Below are 27091 nucleotides of genomic sequence, written 5' to 3' on the forward strand. Positions count from 1 at the left end.
GGTTGTGTATGGCGTGGTCGTGTATGACGTGGTCGTGTATGACATGGTTGTGTATGACGTGGTCGTGTAAGGCGTGGTTGTGTATGGCGTGGTCGTGTATGACGTGGTTGTGTATGGCGTGGCCGTGTATGACGTGGTTGTGTATGACGTGGTTGTGTATGACGTAGTTGTGTATGAAGTGGTTGTGTATTACGTGGTTGTGTATGACGTGGTTGTGTATGGCGTGACCGTGTATGGCGTAGTCGTGTATTACGTGGTCGTATATGACGTGGTTGTGTATGACGTGGTTGTGTATGGCGTGGTTGTGTATGACGTGGTCGTGTATGACGTGGTTGTGTATGACGTGGTTGTGTATGGCGTGGTCGTGTATGGCGTGGTTGTGTATGACGTGGTTGTGTATGACGTGGTTGTGTATGGCGTGGTTGTGTATGGCGTGGTCGTGTATGACGTGGTTGTGTATGACGTGGTTGTGTATGACGTGGTTGTGTATGTCGTGGTCGTGTATGACGTGGTCGTGTATGGCGTGGTCGTGTATGACGTGGTTGTGTATGACGTGGTTGTGTATGACGTGGTTGTGTATGACGTGGTTGTGTATGACGTGGTTGTGTATGACGTGGTCGTGTATGACGTGGTCGTGTATGACGTGGTCGTGTATGACGTGGTTGCGTATGGCGTGGTCGTGTATGACGTGGTTGTGTATGACGTGGTTGTGTATGACGTGGTTGCGTATGGCGTGGTCGTGTATGAGTTGGTTGTGTATGAAGTGGTTGTGTATGACGTGGTCGTGTAAGGCGTGGTTGTGTATGGCGTGGTCGTGTATGACGTGGTTGCGTATGGCGTGGTCGTGTATGAGTTGGTTGTGTATGAAGTGGTTGTGTATGACGTGGTCGTGTATGACGTGGTTGTGTATGGCGGGGCCGTGTATGACGTGGCTGTGTATGGCGTGGTTGTGTATGACGTAGTTGTGTATGGCGTGGTTGTGTATGGCGTGGTTGTGTATGACGTGGTCGTGTATAACGTGGTTGTGTATGGCGTGGCTGTGAATGACGTGGTTGTGTATGGCGTGGTTGTGTATGACGTGGTCGTGTATAACGTGGTTGTGTATGGCGTGGCTGTGAATGACGTGGCTGTGTATGACGTGGTTGTGTATGACGTGGTTGTGTATGACGTGGTCGTGTATGACGTGGTTGTGTATGACGTGGTCGTGTATGACGTGGTCGTGTATGACGTGGTTGTGTATGACGTGGTTGTGTATGACGTGGTTGTGTATGACGTGGTCGTGTATGACGTGGTTGTGTATGACGTGGTTGTGTATGGCATGGTAGTCTTTTGTAAGGATGGGAGACATACACTTAATATGACATGTTCGTATTATACCCTCTCCCTCTCTCCCCTTTTCTTCCCTCTCTTCTACTTCCCCTCTTCCTCCCTCTCCTCTGCTTCTCGCCTTCCTTGTCACTTACCTGATTAACATCGTTTATCTTAATGTTTTATTCATGGCAAAGTTATTGCATAGACCCTGGTACATGAGAGAGAGAGAGAGAGAGAGAGAGAGAGAGAGAGAGAGAGAGAGAGAGAGAGAGAGAGAGAGAGAGAGAGAAATCCACGGCTCATATCAAAAAATATTTATTTGGATAGTTTTGACTAGAATAGTTTAGCTGAAGGCTCTCTCCCCACCCTTCAGTCCGTCCGGTCGCCTTGTCGGCTAGAGATAATTTGAGTGAACACTATTATAACACCTATAAATATTTCCTTCCATGAATGTTTATAAGGTAAAGTAGCAGAACTGAGTTACTAATGTTGTTACTAACACATCAGTCTACTTTTACCTCTACTTCTACTCGTTGTCAACTGTCTTCATGTTTCTTAACTAACGCCAAAAATTCGTTGCTTGGTGTCTTAGTTCAGTCACATGTTTGCTAACAATAGTTTCTTCCACCCAATCTACAGAGGGTACTTTATTCCAAATCATATAACTGGGCGAGGTTTGAACCCCACCGGTTATGTGATTCGTTTGCAATCGTGTTATTACGATTTCGTTCGTCAGATATAACTGAAAAAAATTTCATACGATTGTGTTGTATCTTTTGCCTCGAAGTTTTCCCTGGCTTCGTGTTGTTGGTAATATTTTACCTTTTAACAGTTCTTGTTTGTATTGTTTGGAGTTCTATTGTTTGTTTCTCAGTCAAGACACAGGTGTCTACTAGAGTAGACACCTGTGTCTACTCTAGTATATATTTTTATTGTTTAGGGACCAAAAAATGGACTAATTATTTAAGATAATTTATAAAAAGTGCTTCAAACAGAGTCGAGATTCCTTCTGATGTTCATTTTGGAATGTTTTATATTATTGGTAAACAGTACCGACAAGATGAAGAATTAGACACACATGAAACATCTAGGTATTTTTATTGTAGACGTTTCGCCATCCAGTGGTATTATCAATACAATACATAGACATAACCTGAAAACTGTAAAAATATATTCAGAAGAGTGGAAGATGGGGGTAATCAGTCCCTCAGCCTAGGAGCAGGTGACGAGCACCGTAATCTTCATCGTCATCACTTGAATTTACTATCTCATGCCTTTGCTTAGCTAAACCTGAAGTTAAGTTAATGGGACGATATTTGCGGTCACACGTCATGGCTTAGGCTTCACCGCTCAGATGTACCACATGTTAGTGGTTTTATTTTGTGTTTGATAATATATATCATGTAAACCACATTATCTGCATACTGTATAAGAGAAATAAAGTATCTGAATTTGAATCACTCTGGTTGTTATAATTACCGAGGTGCCTATAGAGATCTCGGGGAAATTTTAGGGGTCTTTTGACGTCAATAATTTAATATTTTAATTCATGCTTGGATATATAAATATTGTATGATAGTTTATATTTGTGATAGTGTTCATGTTGGCTACTTTTATTTTTTTATGCTTGTTTGTGTGTGTGTGTGTGTGTGTGTGTGTGTGTGTGTGTGTGTGTGTATGTGTGTGTGTGTGTGTGTGTGTGTGTGTGTGTGTATGTGTGTGTGTGTGTGTGTGTGTGTGTATGTGTGTATGGGGAACATATTTATCTCATAGCAAAGAGCTCTGAGTAACCTCTTGTTTCGCAAGATTAAATTTAATCACGCAACAACGTGTATTCTTGACTCTGAGGGAGACAAATACACATTACATCACATAAAACAAATTTTTCTCATTTCAGTGAATTTTCAATATATATATATATATATATATATATATATATATATATATATATATATATATATATATATATATATATATATATATATATATATATTGAAAGTTCCTTGATAATGTGCGAAGTCACGAATGCGCTTGGGATTTCACTATCCTCTCACAGTGGTTGTTTTGCATATTCCGATATCACCTGTTTACTGTGATCTTATTTCTTATATATATATATATATATATATATATATATATATATATATATATACAGAATCATGTTTTTCTATGCTTTTTTATTTAAGTCTGACGTCGTTAATTGCTAACACAAAGAAGGATCACTAATCCCCCCCTTTGTGTTAGCAAGCATCATTAACGTTATTGCAAGCGGAGTTATTAACGCTGTCATTTGGCCAAGTTAAACCAAGACTGGCTCAGCGCTGTAATATCCGGACACTAACTGATGCTCTTTGATGAGCAGGAGACACAGCCAACGCTTAGGTATCATTATTATCGAATCGCTTCACACGTGCAGCACTTTTCTACAGTCGAATATATGCGTTTCTAGCACTGCAGATGCTAGCAGTGGAGATGCAGTTTTGAGTGGTCAGTCCCTAAGTCTTCATGTATAGATTTTTTTTCTAATATATTTCGAAAATTCGTATGCATTACGAACATTCGTCTGTACACGAACAATCGTCTTTATTGCTAACATTCGTTTGTATTGCGAACATTCGTATGAATTACGAATATTCGTATATATTACGAATATCAGTACATTTTACGAACATTCATACATACTACCTGTGTGTGTGTGTGTGTGTGTGTGTGCAGTAGTAGTAGCTACTAATTATCAAAGGCACTCGTCGATAAACACTCAGCCTGTTGTATTTGGTGTGTGTGTACTCACCTATTTGTGGTTGCAGGGGTCGATTCATAGCTCCTGGCCCCGCCTCTTCACTGATCGCTACTAGGTCCTCTCTCTGCTCCATGAGGTTTATCATACCTACGTCACTTGCCAGACTATTCCACATCCTGATAGCTATATGACTAAAGAAATACATCCTAACATCTCTTTGACTCATCTGAGTCTTCCTCTTTCAATTGTGACCCTTTGTTTCTGTGTCCCATCTCTGGAACATCCTGCCTCTGCCCACCTTGTCAGTTCCTCGCAGTATTTTGTATGTCATTATCATGTCTCCCCTAACCCTCCTGTCCACCAGTGTCGTCTGGCAGATTTCCCTTAACCTTTCTTCGTAGGGCATTCCCCTTAGCTCTGGAACTAGTCTTGTTGCTAACCTTTGCATTTTCTCTAATTTCTTGATGTGCTTGACCAGGTGCGGGTTCCAAACTGGTGCTGCATACTCCAATGTGGGCCTGACGTATATGGTGTACAGTCTAGAAAGATTCCTTACTGAGGTATCGGAACGCTATTCTCAGGTTTGCCAGGCGCTCATATGCTGCAGCAGCTATCTGATTGATTTGCGCCTCGGAAGATGTGCTCGGTGTTATACTCACCCCAAGATCCTTTTCCTTGAGTGAGGTTTGCAGTCTTTGACCACCTAGACTATACTGTGTCTGCGGTCTTCTTTGCCCTTCCCTGATCTTCATGGCTTTGCTTGACGGGGTTAAATTCAAGGAGCCAGTTGCTGGACCAAACTTCCAGCCTGTCCAGGTCTCTTTGTAGTCCTGTCTGATCCTCATCCGATTTAATTCTCCTCATTAACTTCACATCATCTGCGAACAAGGACACTTCTGAGTCTACCCCTTCAGTCATGTCGTTCATATATACCAAAAACAGCACTGTGTGTGTGCGCGTATGTGTGTGTGTGTGTGTGTGTGTGTGTGTGTGTGTGTGTGTGTGTGTGTGTGTTTGTAAACCATGTAGTACGTACTAGAGGGGCGGGATTCGACCTGGAGGAGATCAACTCCATTCTCCTACTTGTCCATTCCCGTCCCACAGTCTTCTCCCCCTCCCCCTACCCTCTCCCCCTCCCCCATCCACTACCTTTCCCTTAAATTCACCCTCGCTGTCTGAGTGTTTGTATGCGGCCTTGACCCAGGCTGACCCCAGATTATCCGCGTATTTTACGGTAGCTTACCCCCTTGTGGGACGCCGCATCTCCCCCCCCCCCACCCACCCCACCCTATATTTCCCTTAACCCCCTCTAACTCCTGAACGTACGTCACAAAGGGGAGGGGGTGAGTGGGAGGTCTCTATCTACTCCCCTCAACCCCCTTACGTTCTTCCTCTGTCTTTTCCTCCCACCCCTACCTCCTCCCCTACCCTGGCGTCCCCTGATATCTCCCCAGCTGCAGAATAAAGAAAGTATCAGTAATCCCTAGGTTATAAATAATGTAAAAGTGAAATCAGCAATAATAATAATGATAATAATAATAATAAAATCATTATTACTATTATATATATAAACAGCCATAATGATCACTATTTATATTAATAATATCTCAAGTATACTAGTTCGGGTCTTGAAGGCAACACTAGTCATCCAGGTCGGGTCTTGAAGACCATACTGGTCAACCAGGTCGGGTCTTGAAGACCATACTGGTCAACCAGGTCGGGTCTTGAAGACCACACTAGTCATCCAGGTCGGGTCTTGAAGACCACACGAGTGAGCCAGGTCGGGTCTTCAAGACCACACTAGTGAACCAGGTCTGGTCTTCAAGACCACACTAGAAAAACCAGCTGTGGTCTTTAAGACCACACTAGCGAACCAGGTCTATTCTCCAAGACCACACTAGAAAACTAGTTCTGGTCTTCAAGACCAGAGTGCACTTAAAGACCACACTAGTTAACCAGTTAAAGACTTTAAAAGTCCTCACCAAACACTGATCTACGAACAACACACAACCTTCCTCCCCATCAGCTTTTCCTCCCCATTAGGTAACAGGTGTAATCTCCCAGAATTTATATATATATTTTAACTCATCTCTCTAGAGATAAGTGTTATGTATAGATTAAATAACCTCAGTGGCTTTGTGTGTTAAATACCAATGGTGTTTCTCTCGATTCAATAATCACAGTGTCTGTTTGATTTTAATACCCGCAGGACTACACTGAATTATATATAAAGTGCCTGATGGCACCGAATGTCAACTGTGCCACCCTGAAGCAAAGGCCAACAGTGCCTGACTGAAATACTGGAATGCTGTTGTAACCCTGAGTAGATCTGTAACTCATTGTGATAACAAGAACGTGGATAAGCAATGTCAGCAGACTGACTGATGTTGTAGGAAGGTGCTAGCTTGGTTATAGGTAATTCTGGCAGACTGACATATGCACAGACTGACTGTTGCAGTAGCCAGGCTTAGGCTTGGTTACAAGTACTTCTGGCTTAGGCTTGGTTACAAGTACTTCTTGATTAAGCTTAGGCTTGGCTACAAGTACTTCTGGCTTAGGCTTAGGCTTGGTTACAAGTACTTCTGGCTTAGGCTTGGTTACAAGTACTTCTTGATTATTAAGCTTAGGCTTGGCTACAAGTACTTCTGGCTTAGGCTTAAGCTTGGTTACAATTACTTCTGGCAGTTTGGAAGACACAAAAATGATCCGACCAAATGCAAAGTATGCGACCAGCCCTGTGGTCACTCTCTTGAACACTGTGTGTTTAATTGCCCACTTATTGAGGAATATAGAGACAGTATAATAAACTATGTGGTACGTAAAGGTATCTTATTAATGACAACAAGATGCCAAAAAATAGTACATTGGTGATGGTACTGGTGGTTGGAATGTGGTTGTAGTGGTGGTTGTATTGGTGGTAGTAGTGGTTGTAATGGTTGTTGCTGAGAGTTGGTAGTAGCAGCTGTGGTGGTGGAAGATAACAAGAGCTGGACAACAAGACCTGGAGAAGGGCTGGACAACAAGGGCTGGACAACACGAGCTGGAGAAGGGCTGGACAACAAGGGCTGGACAAGTGCTGGACAACAAGAGCCGGACAACAAGGGCTGGACAACACGGGCTGGACAAGGGCTGGACAGGTGACAAGGAGAGAGGCAGGCGGGTCAGGTCACCTTGGTCACGCTTCGTGACCCCGCCTCTGGTCAGGTCATGTGTGAAATAGGTCATGACAGACCAACCCGCCAATTATCAAGTAAATACTCGAGAAATAGGGAGGAGGGAAGGAAGGAAGGAGTAGAAATAGGGATAGAGATATGAAGGGAAGGAGGAGAGACAGATGGAGAAAGGGAGACATAAAGGTAGACTGAAAGAGAGAGGAGTCAGAGAGGGAGAGAGGTCGAAAGGGAGAGTTGAAAGAGGAATATTTACGTACGGATGAAATTACTGAGGGAGGTTGTGAGGGAGGATGATAGGTAGGAAAAGATAACAGGAGATAAGTATGGAGGGAGGAAGGAAGTCATGTACTGAAGGAGAGAAGGAGGGAGGATGACAAGCATGAAGGGAGGGAAACAGGGAGGGAGGAAGGGAATGAGGGAGGGGGAAACAGGGAGGGATGGAAATAGAGGGAGTAACTAACCGTAGAAGGATTGATTTTCGTCCTGAGATACAATCAGTAAACAGCAGCCCCTGACAGCCTCTGTTTACTACACAGCCTCTCAGGTTGTCACACCCGCCCTCCTGCTACGATAATTACCCTGATAATTGCTGTCCAATCAACCACAGGTCACACCTGTCTTGCTGCTAGGATAATTGCTCTGTCTAGGCATCCACAGGTCACACCTGTCTTGCTAGGATAATTGCTGTCTAGTCATCCACAGGTCACACCTGGCTTGCTGCTAGGATAATTGCTCTGTCTAGTCATCCACAGGTCACACCTGCGCTGCTGCTGGAATAATTACCCTGATAATCTCTTCATTGTTATCCTCATACATTACAAATGGTCTCTCTTCCCTGCTTAAATGGTTTCTCTCCCATACATAAATGGTCTCTCTCCCATGCATAAATGGTCTCTGGAATATTTGGTCTCACTTCCCAGATGAAAACAAAAGCTTGGCTACTTAAGGCTTCCCTTTCACGGAACAAAATCCACCCACAAACAAAATCCCTCTCTCTCCCCCCAAATAAAATTCTCCCCTTCCTCCCTCCTGGTATCCTTATGAGAAAATTCAACATTTGTTGACAAGTTTAGTAGACTGCAACTGGAAACCTATTGTATAAATAAGTGGTACACAACACCGACAACCTGATGAATTAGATACATATACAAAACATCTGGGTACCTTTACTTTTAGACGTTTCGCCCTCCAGTGGCTTTATCATCACAATACAAAGATATGATAGAAATATGTATAGCAAACAGTGAAAGGTAATCAGTTCTCAGTCCAGGGTTTCTCCCCGGAACACTAGGGTTCCGCGAGAGGTCGCTAGGGGTTCCGCCAGAGGTCGCTAGGGGTTCCGCCAGAGGTCGCTAGGGGTTCCGCCAGAGGTCGCTAGGGGTTCCGCCAGAGGCCGCTAGGGGTTCCGCCAGAGGTCGCTAGGGGTTCCGCCAGAGGTCGCTAGGGGTTCCTCCAGAGGTCGCTAGGGGTTCCGTGAGAGGTCGCTAGGGGTTCCGTGAGAGGTCGCTAGGGGTTCCGTGAGAGGTCGCTAGGGGTTCCGCCAGAGGTCGCTAGGGGTTCCTCCAGAGGTCGCTAGGGGTTCCGCGAGAGGTCGCTAGGGGTTCCGCGAGAGGTCGCTAGGGGTTCCGCGAGAGGTCGCTAGGGGTTCCGCGAGAGGTCGCTAGGGGTTCCGCGAGAGGCCGCTAGGGGTTCCGCCAGAGGTCGCTAGGGGTTCCGCCGGAGGTCGCTAGGGGTTCCGCCGGAGGTCGCTAGGGGTTCCGCCAGAGGTCGCTAGGGGTTCCGCCAGAGGTCGCTAGGGGTTCCGCCAGAGATCGCTAGGGGTTCCGCCAGAAACAGTGATATATAGGCTAATCTTATATAAATGCATTTTTGGTCAATTTTGTGTTTAATTTTATCGTAATTTTACTATATACGTGCGGCATATTCTTGGAAAATTCTTGGGTATTATAATAGTCTTTAACCTGATGGGATGGATAATGAGAACCTTCAAAACTAGGGATGCCAAACCCATGATGGTTCTCTTCAAATTGCTTGTTCTCTCTATATTGGAATACTCTTCTACACAAACGGCCCCTTTCAAGGTAGATGAAATCGCAGATCTAGAGAATGTGTAGAGAACATTCACGGCACACATAAATACGATAAAGCACCTAAACTACTTGGAATGGTTGAAGTCCTTTGATTTGTATTCCCTGGAAGGCAGTGGAGATGGATACTTGACTGTTTACACTTGGAAAGGCCTAGAGGGACTAGACCCAAATTTGCATACGAAAATCACTCCATACGAAAGCTAAAGGCTAGGAAGGAGGTGCAACATCCCCTTAATGAAAAGCAGGGGTGCCACGAGGATGCTAAGAGACAACACAGTAAGTGTCAGGGGCCCAAGACTGTTCAGTTGCCTCCCAGAATACATAATGGAGATCAACAGATCCCTGGCTGCCTTCAAGAAGGCACTGGACAGACAACGAAAGTCAGTACCTGATCAGCCTGGCTGCGGTTCTTTCGTCGGTCTGCGTGTGGCCAGCAGTAACAGCCTGGTTGATCAGACCCTGATCCACCCTGAGGCCTGGTCACAAACGTTGATCCCGGAAACCCTCTCCAGGTATACTCCAGGTAACTTGTTATATAATTTTAGAGTATAATCATTTAGCGACGTCTATACGGCACCAGTGTGAATACGCCTTTAGTAGTCATTGGACAGGAGCTGTACGTGACGGATTCGTGTATCAAGTGACTCACTCGAGTACAGGACGCATGCAAGTCCTGTACTCGACCAGTACAAATAAGTCGACGTATTGATGACATGTCACATGACGCTGAAGAGGTTTTGTGTGATAAACTGAAAAATGGCAGTTTTTCTGTCCAGGTTGATGAGTCAAAAGATCTCACCCATAAATGTCACGTTGTAGTCTTTGTAAGATTTGTCAGTGAGGGTGAAATTCAAGGAAGCTTTTTCTGTTGCGAAGAACTGACTGAGACAAGCAAAGATATAGATATATTAAATATTTTGTCCTCGTATGTGGAAACAAGAGGTCTCTCCTGGAAGAACTGTGTTGGTATCTGTACTGATGGCGCTCCATCAATGGTTGGCTCCTTAAGAGGTTCGGTTTTTCTTGTAAAACAAGAAAATGCTGATTATGTCTCAACAGACTGTTTTCTTCACAGAGAGATGCTGATTTCAAAATCTCTTGGAGATGAATTGAAAAAACTTTCTGATGATGCTGCAAAAATGGTCAACTGTATTAAACAAAGAACAGTTCACTCTAGAATGTTTTAATCTCTTGCTGCATACAGAAATAGTGGCTGGGTAGAAAAAGAGTTCTAAATCGAGTGTTTGAGCTGAAAGAAGAATTGCAGGAATACTTTCAATAAAATTATAAGCAAGATTTTGACAAGTGTTTTGAAGATGAAAAATGGCCGCAAAGGCTAACCCATTTAGCAGACATTTTTCATCACATGAATCCGCTGAACAAGTCATTGCAAGGCCCTGAAAAAAATGTATTGACTTCAAGTGACAAAATTCTTGGATTTAAAAGACTGGATCTTTGGATAAATCATGTTGCAAAAGGAAATCTTGAGATATTTCAGCTACTGCTTTAACTTTAAAGTCAAGAAAGATATCAGTAAATTTCGAGTCTTACTGGAACCCACCTGGAAGAACTGTCTTACTGGAACCCACCTGGAAGAACTGTCTTACTGGAACCCACCTGGAAGAACTGTCTTACTGGAACCCACCTGGAAGAACTGTCTTACTGGAACCCACCTGGAAGAACTGTCTTACTGGAACCCACCTGGAAGAACTGTCTTACTGGAACCCACCTGGAAGAACTGTCTTACTGGAACCCACCTGGAAGAACTGTCTTACTGGAACCCACCTGGAAGAACTGTCTTACTGGAACCCACCTGGAAGAACTGTCTTACTGGAACCCACCTGGAAGAACTGTGGGTGAAAATCGGACATTAATTTCCCTCCCTTTCAACACAAGTGTATGACTGTGTGAGGAATCCAGACTCTGAAGAGGAAGAACTTTGTGAGCTTCAGTCCGAGAACTTTGTGAGCTACAGTCTGATCATACACTTAAGATGAGATTTACTGGCTTATCCCTGGACAAGTTGTGGGTTTCTGTGAAAGAAGATTATGCTGCCATTCATAGGAAAGCAAATGTGTGACGAAACTTTTTCATATTGAACAAGTATTAAGAACAAAGACAGAAATCATCATCTTTCAATTCAAGATGAATCCCTGTGTGTTTACATAAGAACATAAAGGAGGAACACTGCAGCAGGCCCGTTGGCCCATACTAGGCAGGTCCTTTACAATTCATCCCACCAACAAGCATTTGACCAACCCAACCCTCAATGCTGCCCAAGAAATAAGCTCTGATGTGCAAGTCCCACTCAAATCCAACCCCTCCCACTCATGTACTTATCCAACCTAAATTCGAAACTACCCAAAGTCCTAGCCTCAATAACCCAACTAGGTAGACTGTTCCACTCATCAACTACACTATTTCCAAACCAATACTTTCCTATGTCCTTTCTAAATCTACAGTTCGGCCCAGAATTAAGTATTTGTTTACCAAAACACAACCAACACAACATTATCTAAACTGGCTTCAAGAATAACATTTCCTTTGTTCATGGGACATTTTGCCTTGATTTATCTTATGCCTTTTGAACATTGTCAGTAGACGATTAAGTTATTGTAGTAGTTATTACAGATATGTTTTTTTTTTTTTTTTTTTTTTTGGTATTAATAAAAACGTCCTGATTTCAGTTTTTCTTTTCCATTGTCAATAAAAGTGAGAAAATCTTGAGTTATTTTTTCCTACAACAGTAATCTTGAAGATATTAATATTTTATCAGTTTTTATGTAGGGGTTCCCTGAGACATGACTACTTCAGGGGTTCCACGAGGGAAGAAAGGTTGAGAAACACTCCTGGCCCGGGCTGAGGGACTGATTACCTCATCTTCCACTGTTTACTCTATGTATTTTTATTACTGACAGTGATATTGTAAACAAAGATGAAAGTGTTTCTTTCTCTGGTCATCCCGCCTCGGTGGGAGACGGCCGGCCTGGTCATCCCGCCTCGGTGGGAGACGGACGGCCTGGTCATCCCACCTCGGTGGGAGACGGCCGGCCTGGTCATCCCGCCTCGGTGGGAGACGGCCGGCCTGGTCATCCCGCCTCGGTGGGAGACGGCCGGCCTGGTCATCCCGCCTCGGTGGGAGACGGACGGCCTGGTCATCCCACCTCGGTGGGAGACGGACGGCCTGGTCATCCCACCTCGGTGGGAGACGGCCGGCCTGGTCATCCCGCCTCGGTGGGAGACGGCCGGCCTGGTCATCCCACCTCGGTGGGAGACGGACGGCCTGGTCATCCCGCCTCGGTGGGAGACGGACGGCCTGGTCATCCCGCCTCGGTGAGAGACGAACGGCCTGGTCACCCCGCCTCGGTGGGAGACGGCCGGCCTGGTCATCCCGCCTCGGTGGGAGACGGACGGCCTGGTCATCCCGCCTCGGTGGGAGACGGCCGGCCTGGTCATCCCGCCTCGGTGGGAGACGAACGGCCTGGTCATCCCGCCTCGGTGGGAGAAGGACAGCCTGGTCATCCCGCCTCGGTGGGAGACGGACGGCCTGGTCATCCCGCCTCGGTGAGAGACGAACGGCCTGGTCATCCCGCCTCGGTGGGAGAAGGACAGCCTGGTCATCCCGCCTCGGTGGGAGACGGACAGCCTGGTCATCCCGCCTCGGTGGGAGACGGACGGCCTGGTCATCCCGCCTCGGTGAGAGACGAACGGCCTGGTCATCCCGCCTCGGTGGGAGAAGGACAGCCTGGTCATCCCGCCTCGGTGGGAGAAGGACAGCCTGGTCATCCCGCCTTGGTGGGAGACGGACAGCCTGGTCATCCCGCCTCGGTGGGAGACGGACGGCCTGGTCATCCCGCCTCGGTGAGAGACGAACGGCCTGGTCATCCCGCCTCGGTGGGAGAAGGACAGCCTGGTCATCCCGCCTCGGTGGGAGACGGACGGCCTGGTCATCCCGCCTCGGTGAGAGACGAACGGCCTGGTCATCCCGCCTCGGTGGGAGAAGGACAGCCTGGTCATCCCGCCTCGGTGGGAGACGGACGGCCTGGTCATCCCGCCTCGGTGAGAGACGAACGGCCTGGTCATCCCGCCTCGGTGGGAGAAGGACAGCCTGGTCATCCCGCCTCGGTGGGAGAAGGACAGCCTGGTCATCCCGCCTCGGTGGGAGACGGACAGCCTGGTCATCCCGCCTCGGTGAGAGACGGACGGCCTGGTCATCCCGCCTCGGTGGGAGAAGGACAGCCTGGTCATCCCGCCTCGGTGGGAGACGGACAGCCTGGTCATCCCGCCTCGGTGGGAGAAGGACAGCCTGGTCATCCCGCCTCGGTGGGAGAAGGACAGCCTGGTCATCCCGCCTCGGTATGAGACGGCCGGCCTGGTCACCCCTCCTCGGTGGGAGACGGCCGGCCTGGTCACCCCTCCTCGGTGGGAGACGGCCGGCCTATTGAAGTTTTTTATATTTCGCCACTGGAGGGCGAAGCGTCTACCTTGTAGACCCAGGTTTTGCACATATGTCTAATTCATCAACTGGGAAACTCATGGAGCGATGAAGTCTCAAGAGTGAAGAATATCTGATGATGATGATAATGATAATGATGATGATAGGATCAGTTCACTGGGTGGGAGGTGGACCACCTTTCTGGTGCGTGACATCCATCATGTGACTCCAAGTGTCCTAAGAAATATCTTCTTCTTCTTCTCTTTCTTCTTCCCCATCTTGCGTAAATTTAGCGTGTCTTGACTGAAGTAGGTGCCGGAATGGGCGGGTGTCACAAGTGGGGTTCCACAAGGATCAGTACTGGTACCGGAAATATTTACCTGAAGACATGATGGAAGGGATAGTCAGAGGTATCCCTCTTCTGAGGCCTGAAGTTAATGAACAAACTACAAACAGGTAACGACCAGGAAAACCTACGAATGGATCTGGACAGGCTGCAGGTATGGTGTGACAAATGGACACGGAATGGCCACTAAATGGCCACTAAAGTACAAAAAGGCACAATACCCTTACTGGAACAATATATATATATTGAAAATGGTATAAAATATCAACAAGTTGAAAGATAAGACAAACGTTGCCACAATAAAATGTCACATTAGCTGCACTAGTGTCCTTTTACCTAACAAATTGTGGGTAATTCTACCAACGTTATTATAACTTTATTATCGTTGGAGTGATTACATTATCGTCATTACATTATCGCCATTACATTATCGCCATTACATTATCGCCATTACATTATCGCCATTACATTATCGTCATTACATTATCGCCATTACATTATCGCCATTACATTATCGCCATTACATTATCGCCATTACATTATCGCCATTACATTATCGTCATTACATTATCGTCATTACATTATCACCATTACATTATCGTCATTACATTATCACCATTACATTATCGCCATTACATTATCGCCATTACATTATCGTCATTACATTATCGTCATTACATTATCGCCATTACATTATCGCCATTACATTATCGTCATTACATTATCGCCATTACATTATCGTCATTACATTATCGCCATTACATTATCGCCATTACATTATCACCATTACATTATCGTCATTACATTATCGCCATTACATTATCGCCATCACATTATCGTCATTACATTATCGCCATTACATTATCGTCATTACATTATCGCCATTACATTATCGCCATTACATTATCGCCATTACATTATCGCCATCACATTATCGTCATTACATTATCGCCATTACATTATCGCCATTACATTATCGCCATCACATTATCGCCATTACATTATCGCCATTACATTATCGCCATCACATTATCGTCATTACATTATCGCCATTACATTATCGCCATTACATTATCGCCATTACATTATCGCCATTACATTATCGCCATTACATTATCGCCATTACATTATCGCCATTACATTATCGCCATCACATTATCGTCATTACATTATCGCCATTACATTATCGTCATTACATTATCGCCATTACATTATCGCCATTACATTATCGCCATCACATTATCGTCATTACATTATCGCCATTACATTATCGTCATTACATTATCGCCATTACATTATCGCCATCACATTATCGTCATTACATTATCGCCATTACATTATCGCCATTACATTATCGCCATTACATTATCGCCATCACATTATCGTCATTACATTATCGCCATTACATTATCGTCATTACATTATCGCCATTACATTATCGCCATTACATTATCGCCATTACATTATCGCCATTACATTATCGCCATTACATTATCGTCATTACATTATCGCCATTACATTATCGCCATTACATTATCGCCATTACATTATCGCCATTACATTATCGCCATTACATTATCGCCATTACATTATCGTCATTACATTATCGTCATTACATTATCACCATTACATTATCGTCATTACATTATCACCATTACATTATCGCCATTACATTATCGCCATTACATTATCGTCATTACATTATCGTCATTACATTATCGCCATTACATTATCGCCATCACATTATCGTCATTACATTATCGCCATTACATTATCGCCATTACATTATCGCCATTACATTATCGCCATTACATTATCGCCATTACATTACCGTCATTACATTATCGCCATTACATTATCGTCATTACATTATCGCCATTACATTATCGCCATTACATTATCGCCATTACATTATCGCCATTACATTACCGTCATTACATTATCGCCATTACATTATCGTCATTACATTATCGCCATTACATTATCGTCATTACATTATCGTCATTACATTATCGCCATTACATTATCGCCATCACATTATCGTCATTACATTATCGCCATTACATTATCGCCATTACATTATCGCCATTACATTACCGTCATTACATTATCACCATTACATTATCGTCATTACATTATCGTCATTACATTATCGCCATTACATTACCGTCATTACATTATCACCATTACATTATCGTCATTACATTATCGTCATTACATTACCGTCATTACATTATCACCATTACATTATCGTCATTACATTATCGCCATTACATTATCGCCATTACATTATCGCCATTACATTATCGTCATTACATTATCGTCATTACATTATCGCCATTACATTATCGCCATTACATTACCGTCATTACATTATCGCCATTACATTATCGTCATTACATTATCGTCATTACATTATCGCCATTACATTATCGCCATTACATTATCGCCATTACATTATCGCCATTACATTATCGTCATTACATTATCGCCATTACATTATCGCCATTACATTATCGCCATTACATTACCGTCATTACATTATCGCCATTACATTATCGCCATTACATTATCGCCATTACATTACCGTCATTACATTATCGCCATTACATTATCGTCATTACATTATCGCCATTACATTACCGTCATTACATTATCGCCATTACATTATCGTCATTACATTATCGCCATTACATTATCGTCATTACATTATCGCCATTACATTATCGCCATTACATTATCGCCATTACATTATCGCCATTACATTATCGCCATTACATTATCGCCATTACATTATCGCCATTACATTATCGCCATTACATTATCGCCATTACATTATCGCCATTACATTATCGCCATTACATTATCGCCATTACATTATCGCCATTACATTATCACCATTACATTATCACCATTACATTATCGCCATTACATTATCGCCATTACATTATCACCATTACATTATCGCCATTACATTATCACCATTACATTATCGCCATTACATTATCGCCATTACATTATCACCATTGCATTATCGCCATTACATTATCGCCATTATATTATCACCATTACATTATCGTCACTTCACTAATACACCTGATGTCTCCGTATCTTACTGAAGAAGACAGCTGTGTGGGCGAAACCTTCTAACAATAATACGATACCTAACTGTTACACACGAGTCTTAATCATCAATACTTATTTAACCCGCACATACAATGAAGCTTATGACAACGTTTCGGTCCGACTTGGATCATTAACTAGTCACACAGTTTATTGTCCAAGTCGGAGCGAAACGTCGTCATAAAGTTCGTTCTCTTATGTGAGGGTTATTTGTGAAAACGGCTACTACAATGTAACCCTAGGAAGTGCAAAATTATGAAGACTGGGGAAGGGTAAAGAAGACCGCAGACGGAGTACAGGCTAGGGGCCAAAGGCTGTAAACCTCAGTGACAAAGGACTTCGGGGTGAGAGTTGTAAACGCGACACTATGTACGGCATTAATGAGGCCCATATTTGAATATGCAGCACCAGTATGGAACCCACGCCTGAACAAGCACGTCAAGAAGCTAGAGAAAGTGCAAAGGTTTGCAACGAGACTAGTCCCAGAGATCAGGGGAACTGCCATGACGAGAGATTAAAGGAGTTAAACCTGTGGCATAAGACAGGAGGACTAGGGGTGATATGACAGCGACGTGCAAAATACTAAGGGCATTTAACTGGGTGAACAGGAAGAAATTTTTCAAGAGACGGAAATCAGGTACACAAGGGCAGAGCTGGAAGCTGAAAACACACGAGATGTTAGGAAATATTTTTTCCGACTTAGAGAGGTCAGGAAGTGGAATGACTTGTTAAACAGAGTGAGAGAGACAAACCCATACATAGCTTCAAGGAAAGATACGATGGTGCTCTCGAAGTCAGGAAAGAGTGAACCCAGTAGTAGCCAGGAAAGAGGCGAGGTCAGGAGCTGAGACATGACCTCTGCAACAACATATAGGTGAGCACACACACACACACACACACACACACACACACACACACACACACACACACACACACACACACACACACACAGAGGAGTCATAGGGATGTTAGGAAGTATTTCTTCAGCCTTAGAGTTGTCAGGAAGTGGAACAATCTGAAGAGTGAAGTAATGAGAGCAGGATCCATACATAGCTTTTAGAAGAGGTATGAAAAGGCTCTTCAAAAAGGGAGAGAGTGGACCTAATAGCGATTAGCGAAGAGGCGGGGCCAGGAGCTGTGACTCGACCCCTGCAACCGCATTTGGGTCAGTACTTAAAGATGAGCGCACAAACACACACACGCACACACACAAACACACACACACACACAAACACACACACACACACACACACACACACACACACACACACACACACACACACACACACACTATTAATTATCCTCTACAAGGGAAGGAGTGAGTGAGACCAGGCAGTGGAGGGACGTGTTGTAGCGGCACACTCACACAACTACATAATTGGCCTGGATGAGTGGTTAGCCTCCGACACAAGCGTTGTTAACCACCCGTTATTAGGCAACGAGGGAGGAGGAGATGAGGGGAGCTGGAGAGGGTTGTGGAGGCGGGGATTGAGGGGAATGACGAGGACAGAGGGGTGGGATGAGTTAATGGCTATCAATCACTCAACTCAATGATAGTGCCAACCATATTGGCTATGATAGCACAATCGCGATTGTGAAAGATAGTGAGATGAGTGTGGTGGTGAGGGTGGTGATTGTGTTAGTAATTGTTGTGATGGCGGTGGTTGCGGGCAGTGATGGTTGTGATGTTTGTCGTTGTAGTCGAGGACCTTGTGCTGGTGCAGGGGGTGAGTGGTTGTATTGGTGGAGAGCGGTTGTATTGGTGGAGAGCGGTTGTATTGGTGGAGAGCGGTTGTATTGGTGGAGAGCGGTTGTATTGGTGGAGAGCGGTTGTATTGGTGGAGGGGTGAGCGGTTGTATTGGTGGAGGGGTGAGTGGTTGTATTGGTGGAGGGGTGAGCGGTTGTATTGGTGGAGGGGTGAGTGGTTGTATTGGTGGAGAGCGGTTGTATTGGTGGAGAGCGGTTGTATTGGTGGAGGGGTGAGCGGTTGTATTGGTGGAGGGGTGAGTGGTTGTATTGGTGGAGGGGTGAGCGGTTGTATTGGTGGAGGGGTGAGTGGTTGTATTGGTGGAGAGCGGTTGTATTGGTGGAGGGGTGAGCGGTTGTATTGGTGGAGGGGTGAGTGGTTGTATTGGTGGAGAGCGGTTGTATTGGTGGAGAGCGGTTGTATTGGTGGAGGGGTGAGCGGTTGTATTGGTGGAGGGGTGAGTGGTTGTATTGGTGGAGGAGTGGTTGTGTTGGTGGAGGGGTGAGTGGTTGTATTGGTGGAGGGGATGAGTGGTTGTATTGGTGGAGGAGTGGTTGTGTTGGTGGAGGGGTGAGTGGTTGTATTGGTGGAGGGGTGAGTGGTTGTATTGGTGGAGGGGATGAGTGGTTGTATTGGTGGAGGGGTGAGTGGTTGTATTGGTGGAGGGGTGACTGGTTGTATTGGTGGAGGGGTGACTGGTTGTATTGGTGGAGGGGGTGAGTGGTTGTATTGATGGAGGGGGTGAGTGGTTGTATTGGTGGAGGGGATGAGTGGTTGTATTGGTGGAGGGGTGAGTGGTTGTATTGGTGGAGGGGTGAGTGGTTGTATTGGTGGGGGGTGAGTGGTTGTATTGGTGGAGGGGTGAGTGGTTGTATTGGTGGGGGGTGAGTGGTTGTATTGGTGGAGGGGTGAGTGGCTGTATTGGTGGAGGGGATGAGTGGTTGTATTGGTGGAGGGGTGAGTGGTTGTATTGGTTTAGGGGTGAGTGGTTGTATTGGTGGAGCAGGTGAGGGGTTGTATTGATGGAGGAGGTGAGTGGTTGTATTGGTGGAGGAGGTGAGTGGTTGTATTGGTGGAGGAGTGAGTGGTTGTATTGGTGGAGGGATGAGTGGTTGTATTGGTGGAGGGGTGAGTGGCTGTATTGGTGGAGGGGATGAGTGGTTGTATTGGTGGAGGGGTGAGTGGTTGTATTGGTGGAGGGGTGAGTGATTGTATTGGTGGAGGGGATGAGTGGTTGTATTGGTGGAGGGGTGAGTGGTTGTATTGGTGGAGGAGGTGAGTGGTTGTATTGGGGGGTGAGTGGTTTTATTGGTGGAGGGGGTGAGTGGTTGTATTGGTGGGGGGTGAGTGGTTGTATTGGTGGAGGGGGTGTGTGGTTGTATTGATGGAGGGGGTGAGTGGTTGTATTGGCGGAGGAGTGAGTGGTTGCATTGGTGGAGGGGTGAGTGGTTGTATTGGTGGAGGGGTGAGTGGTTGTATTGGTGGAGGGGATGAGTGGTTGTATTGATGGAGGGGTGAGTGGTTGTATTGGTGGAGGAGTGAGTGGTTGTATTGGTGGAGGGATGAGTGGTTGTATTGGTGGAGGGGTGAGTGGTTGTATTGGTGGAGGGGATGAGTGGTTGTATTGATGGAGGGGTGAGTGGTTGTATTGGTGGAGGGGTGAGTGGTTGTATTGATGGAGGGGGTGAGTGGTTGTATTGGTGGAGGAGGTGAGTGGTTGTATTGGTGGAGGGGGTGATTGGTTGTATTGACGGAGGGGGTGAGTGGTTGTATTGATGGAGGGGGTGAGTGGTTGTATTGGAGGGGTGAGTGGCTGTATTGGTGGAGGGATGAGTGGTTGTGTTGGTGGAGGGGTGAATGGTTCTTTTGGTGGAGGGGTGAGTGGTTGCATTGGTGAAGGGGTGAGTTGTTGAATTGGTGGAGGGGTGAGTGGTTGTATTGGTGGAGGGGTGAGTGGTTGTATTGGTGGAGGGGTGAATGGTTGTATTGGTGGAGGGGTGAGTGGTTGTATTGGTGGAGGGGTGAGTGGTTGTATTGGTGGAGGGGGTGAGGGGTTGTATTGGTGGAGGGGTGAGTGGTTGTATTGGTGGAGGTGGAGAGGTGAGTGGTTGTATTGGTGGAGGGGTGAGTGTTTGTATTGGTGGAGGGGTGAGTGGTTGTATTGGTGGAGGGATGAGTGGTTGTATTGGTGGAGGGGGTGAGGGGTTGTATTGGTGGGGGGAGGGGTTGTATTGGTGGAGGGGGTTATTGGTTGCATTGGTGGAGCGGTGAGTGGTTGTATTGGTGGAGGGGTGAGTGGTTGTATTGGTGGAGGGGTGAAGGGTTGTATTGGTGGGATGAGGGGTTGTATTGGTGGAGGGGTGTGTGGTTGTATTGGTGGAGGGGTGAGTGGTTGTATTGGTGGAGGGGGTCAGGGGTTGTATTGGTGGAGGGGGTCAGGGGTTGTATTGGTGGAGGGGGTGAGGGGTTGTATTGATGAAATATGGCTATGGTTCTGGTAGTGATGGTTGTGGTGGTGATGAGAGATGGTGGTGATGAGAGATGGTGGTGATGAGAGATGGTTATGATGGTGATGAGAGATGGTGGTTATGATGGTGGTGATGAGAGATGGTTATGATGGTGATAGATAGTAGTTATGATAGTGGTGATGAGAGATGATGGTTATGATGGTGATGAGAGATGGTGGTTATGATGGTGATGAGAGATGGTGGTTATGATGGTGATGAGAGATGGTGGTTATGATGGTGGTAATGAGAGATGGTGGTTATGATGGTGATGAGAGATAGTAGTTATGATGGTGGTGATGAGAGATGGTGGTTATGATAGTAGTGATGAGAGATGGTAGTTATGATAGTGGTGATGAGAGATAGTTATGATTGTGGTGATGAGAGATGGTAGTTATGATGGTGGTGATGAGAGATGGTGGTTATGATAGTGGTGATGAGAGATAGTTATGATGGTGGTGATGAGAGATGGTGGTTATGATAGTGGTGATGAGAGATAGTAGTTATGATGGTGGTGATGAGAGATGGTTATGATAGTGATGAGAGATGGTAGTTATGATAGTGGTGATGAGAGATAGTAGTTATGGTGGTGGTGATGAGAGAGGGTGGTTATGATAGTGGTGATGAGAGATGGTAGTTATGATGGTGGTGATGAGAGATAGTAGTTATGATGGTGGTGATGAGAGATGGTAGTTATGATGGTGGTGATGAGAGATGGTTATGATAGTGATGAGAGATGGTAGTTATGATAGTGGTGATGAGAGATGGTAGTTATGATGGTGGTGATGAGAGATAGTAGTTATGATGGTGGTGATGAGAGATGGTAGTTATGATGGTGGTGATGAGAGATGGTAGTTATGATGGTGGTGATGAGAGATGGTTATGATAGTAGTGATGAGAGATGGTAGTTATGATAGTGGTGATGAGAGATGGTTATGATAGTAGTGATGAGAGAGGGTGGTTATGATAGTGGTGATGAGAGATGGTAGTTATGATGGTGGTGATGAGAGATGGTAGTTATGATGGTGGTGATGAGAGATGGTGGTTATGGTAGTGGTGATGAGAGATAGTAGTTATGATGGTGGTGATGAGAGATGGTAGTTATGATGGTGGTGATGAGAGATGGTAGTTATGATGGTGGTGATGAGAGATGGTTATGATAGTGATGAGAGATGGTAGTTATGATAGTGGTGATGAGAGATAGTAGTCATGATGGTGGTGATGAGAGATGGTAGTTATGATAGTGGTGATGAGAGATGGTGGTTATGGTAGTGGTGATGAGAGATAGTAGTCATGATGGTGGTGATGAGAGATGGTGGTTATGGTAGTGGTGATGAGAGATAGTAGTTATGATGGTGGTGATGAGAGATGGTAGTTATGATGGTGGTGATGAGAGATGGTAGTTATGATGGTGGTGATGAGAGATGGTGGTTATGATAGTGGTGATGAGAGATAGTAGTTATGATGGTGGTGATGAGAGATGGTAGTTATGATGGTGGTGATGAGAGATGGTGGTTATGATAGTGGTGATGAGAGATAGTAGTTATGATGGTGGTGATGAGAGATGGTTATGATAGTGATGAGAGATGGTAGTTATGATAGTGGTGATGAGAGATAGTAGTCATGATGGTGGTGATGAGAGATGGTAGTTATGATGGTGGTGATGAGAGATGGTAGTTATGATAGTGGTGATGAGAGATAGTAGTCATGATGGTGGTGATGAGAGATGGTGGTTATGATAGTGGTGATGAGAGATAGTAGTTATGATGGTGGTGATGAGAGATAGTAGTTATGATGGTGGTGATGAGAGATGGTAGTTATGATGGTGGTGATGAGAGATGGTAGTTATGATGGTGGTGATGAGAGATAGTAGTTATGATGGTGGTGATGAGAGATGGTGGTTATGATAGTAGTGATGAGAGATGGTAGTTATGATAGTGGTGATGAGAGATAGTAGTTATGATGGTGGTGATGAGAGATGGTGGTTATGGTAGTGGTGATGAGAGATGGTGGTTGAGATGGTGGTTATGATGGTGGTTATGATGGTGGTTGACGGATGTTGATTATCACCATACACAGGCAATATTAATCACATGAATCAACACATTATTCTGTTCAGAATCAACTGTGATACACTGCGTTGACTTAACACAGAAATATACGTTCTTAACACAATGTATAAACGTTCCTAACACAGGTATAAACGTTCTTAACACAGGTATAAACGTTCTTAACACTGGTATAAACGTTCTTAACACAGGTATAAACGTTCTTAACACAGGTATAAACGTTCTTAACACAGGTATAAACGTTCTTAACACAATGTATAAACGTTCCTAACACAGGTATAAACGTTCTTAACACAATGTATAAACGTTCCTAACACAGGTATAAACGTTCTTAACACAGGTATAAACGTTCTTAACACAGGTATAAACGTTCTTAACACAGATATTAACGTTCTTAACACAGATATTAACGTTCTTAACACAGATATTAACGTTCTTAACACAGATATTAACGTTCTTAACACAGATATTAACGTTCTTAACACAGATATTAACGTTCTTAACACAGATATTAACGTTCTTAACACAAGATATAAACTAAAATAACTACTGCTAGAATTTCTCTAAAAACTACTAGAGAACTTTAAGACGTTCAACTAAGGTAACTTATATAAAAATGGTATGTGATACAAACAAGTATTACCACTGATGAATAAAAATCGAGTGCCCCATTTTGGTATATTTATTTAGACAACGTTTCGCCTTCACTGGTGAAGGCTGGTGTACGAATAAACCGTAAGACGGCATGCTGTAGGTGAGTCTACTCACTGTAAAGCCTGTTTGCTGTAGGTCAGTCTACTCACCATAAAGCCCGCTTGAAGTAATTTCTTCAATAAAGAAATTTGACTGACGATCTACAGCCATGGTAAAAATGAAATCATTAAATAGTGGAAATGGTATGTGATACTCGACACGTTTCGGTCCTGGGATCTTAGTCACTCCAAATGTACATGTGGGTAGGAAGGCATGAGAGAGCACCTGAGCGGCGGTGAGGCTGCGTAACTGAGAGATCTTGGGTGGCTGTAAAATTGGTTGGGCAAATATGTGAGCGACTATCATTTTATCTGAAAAGTACCCAATTAGTATGGGCCAGTAGGCATTTCTCCATATTGTTTCATACTATGGAACAATGCTCTTCTCCAGACTGAGGGACTGACCACCTCAAAACTTTAAGGGTGATGGACTGATTACATCGTCTTCAAGTATCTTCTGCTTCTATCAACTTTTCTGTACTTGACTGAAGAAGCCTACTGTGTAGGCGAAACGTTTCATAATAAAGATACCTAACTGTTGCATATGTGTCTTACCTAACAACATATACTCATCGTGTTGGGCTGTCTCTCACAGTGGTAAAAATGGGACTTGATACCGAAAGATTATTGGAAAAATACCAAAAATTTGCAAACACCAGAACTTTTTTTTTTTTAAACTGTGAATGAGTTAACACGAAATAAAAGTAAGCAAACGTGACACAAATTTAAATAAAAGTTATTTTTTTTACAAACAGTTGAAAAACAGGAAGAATCTCTACTATGAAGTTGCGTCACTGCTTCACAGTAGCGTAATACAGACACTTGGTAAGTGTGGTAAGAAAGTGCTTTACTGCCACCACCCTGACGATCATTCTGTAACTACTCTGAATGAATGGTGAGCCAGGCACCACTTGGAACATAGTACCATCGCGTGTAGTAGCCCAAGCAGGTGTACTATTGATAAATACAGGGCTGCGATAGTAATAGTTCTCCTGAAGTAGTGGCAGATGCAGCCACTACCTTCCATCCGTATATAAAAACATTTTTCTAATAACACAGATGTTTTCCAGCCTGCCTCATGTGGGCAGTGTGCCGGAGGAAGTGGAGGGAGAGAGCCTTCTGCTATACTATCCTCGTCTCATCTATTCATCTATTTAAAAATAAGAAGAAACAACGGGAATGATGTTAGTCCACTGATGTAGCCTTGGTACTGACTACAAGGACTCCCAACACATGTCTTTCCCATGCACTCCCATGTAAATATATATCCTCTTCTGTCTCAAAAATGTTTTATTCTGTCTCCTCTTCTTCGCCCTCTTCTTCCTCAGTGTGATGACCAGGAACATCACAACCCATGTATACATAACTGCCCTGAACGCTTCAGACTGCTACATCTGCTACACTTGTGAGCTGCGGTAGTATCACCCCTCCAATCACCACTCGCGGTTCTCCAATCACCACTCGCGTTCCTCTCCTCGTGAATCTGCGATTATGAGCAAGGATTACCCACGATCAATATTTAATCAGAGTAACCACCGCCTCCATTTTTTTTCAACCCTCTCGTGTGCCTCGTTTGGGGAAAGTGGGAGAGAGAAAAAAGGGAGAGTGAGGGAGAATGGGTGGGAGGGAGGGAGGTATGTAGGGAGGGAAGAAGGAAGGGATGAAGAGGAAGAACGGATGAAAGGAGGGAGGGAAGGAGAGAAGAAGGAAAGAAGAGGGAGTACATGGGTAAGACCGATAGTAGAGGCTATCAACTTCTAATTACAGTAGATTGAAAACTATCGTGCATTCTCTAGGTGTTAGAGGCATAAAGATCACTTGGAGAGAATGTACCATAATGTATCGAAAACAAATGACACTGAATTTACATGGGAGACTGAAGTGGATGGAAGACGAGGTTTACTGTTACTATCTTAAACTACTGGTGTTACTCCAGTACCACTCAGCTGTGGTTCTACTTCTGGCTACCACCGGTTCTACAGGGTGTTTCACTTGTAGGAGGCCCCGAGTTGGTACTCCCGTAGTTGCAACCGTCTGGTTTGTATATTACGTCTTTAGTAAACGATAACTCGGGGCCTCCTACAAGTGCAACACCTGTACTTCAAGATACTATGGTACAGGTGTTTCTACAACATACAAAATTATTTCCACTGTTTAGAAATATGAGCTTATTTCTTATTTCAAATTGCTGTTTATGCTGTATCAAAACTATTTAACATCTTAAAGGCTTGAATGAGATCTTCTTGAAGTCTCTACCTCCATTTAAAGGAAATATTAAGTGTCTTTCAGTCTTTCTTCATATGGTTTGTATCTTAGAGATGGAAGGTGTATGGTAGCAGCTTCTCCAGTACATCTTCGTGTTTTACCAAATTAGGAGACAAACTGGACTGTATATTGAAGATGCCGTCTAACATGTATATTATCAAGAGCCACAATGGTCCTTGATATTTTGTGCTCAAATACTGTGAAAATTAGCATTCTGCTAGGTTCATGCTACGAAACCTAGCATTCTGCTAGGTTCATGCTACGAAACCTAGCATTCTGCTAGGTTCATGCTACGAAACCTAGCATTCTGCTAGGTTCATGCTACGAAACCTAGCATTCTGCTAGGTTCATGCTACGAAACCTAGCATTCTGCTAGGTTAATGCTACGAAACCTAGCATTCTGCTAGGTAAATGCTACGAAACCTAGCATTCTGCTAGGTTCATGCTACGAAACCTAGCATTCTGCTAGGTTAATGCTACGAAACCTAGCATTCTGCTAGGTAAATGCTACGAAACCTAGCATTCTGCTAGGTAA

This window comes from Cherax quadricarinatus, chromosome 63 (assembly GCF_038502225.1).
Source record: "Cherax quadricarinatus isolate ZL_2023a chromosome 63, ASM3850222v1, whole genome shotgun sequence".
NCBI lineage: Eukaryota > Metazoa > Arthropoda > Malacostraca > Decapoda > Parastacidae > Cherax > Cherax quadricarinatus.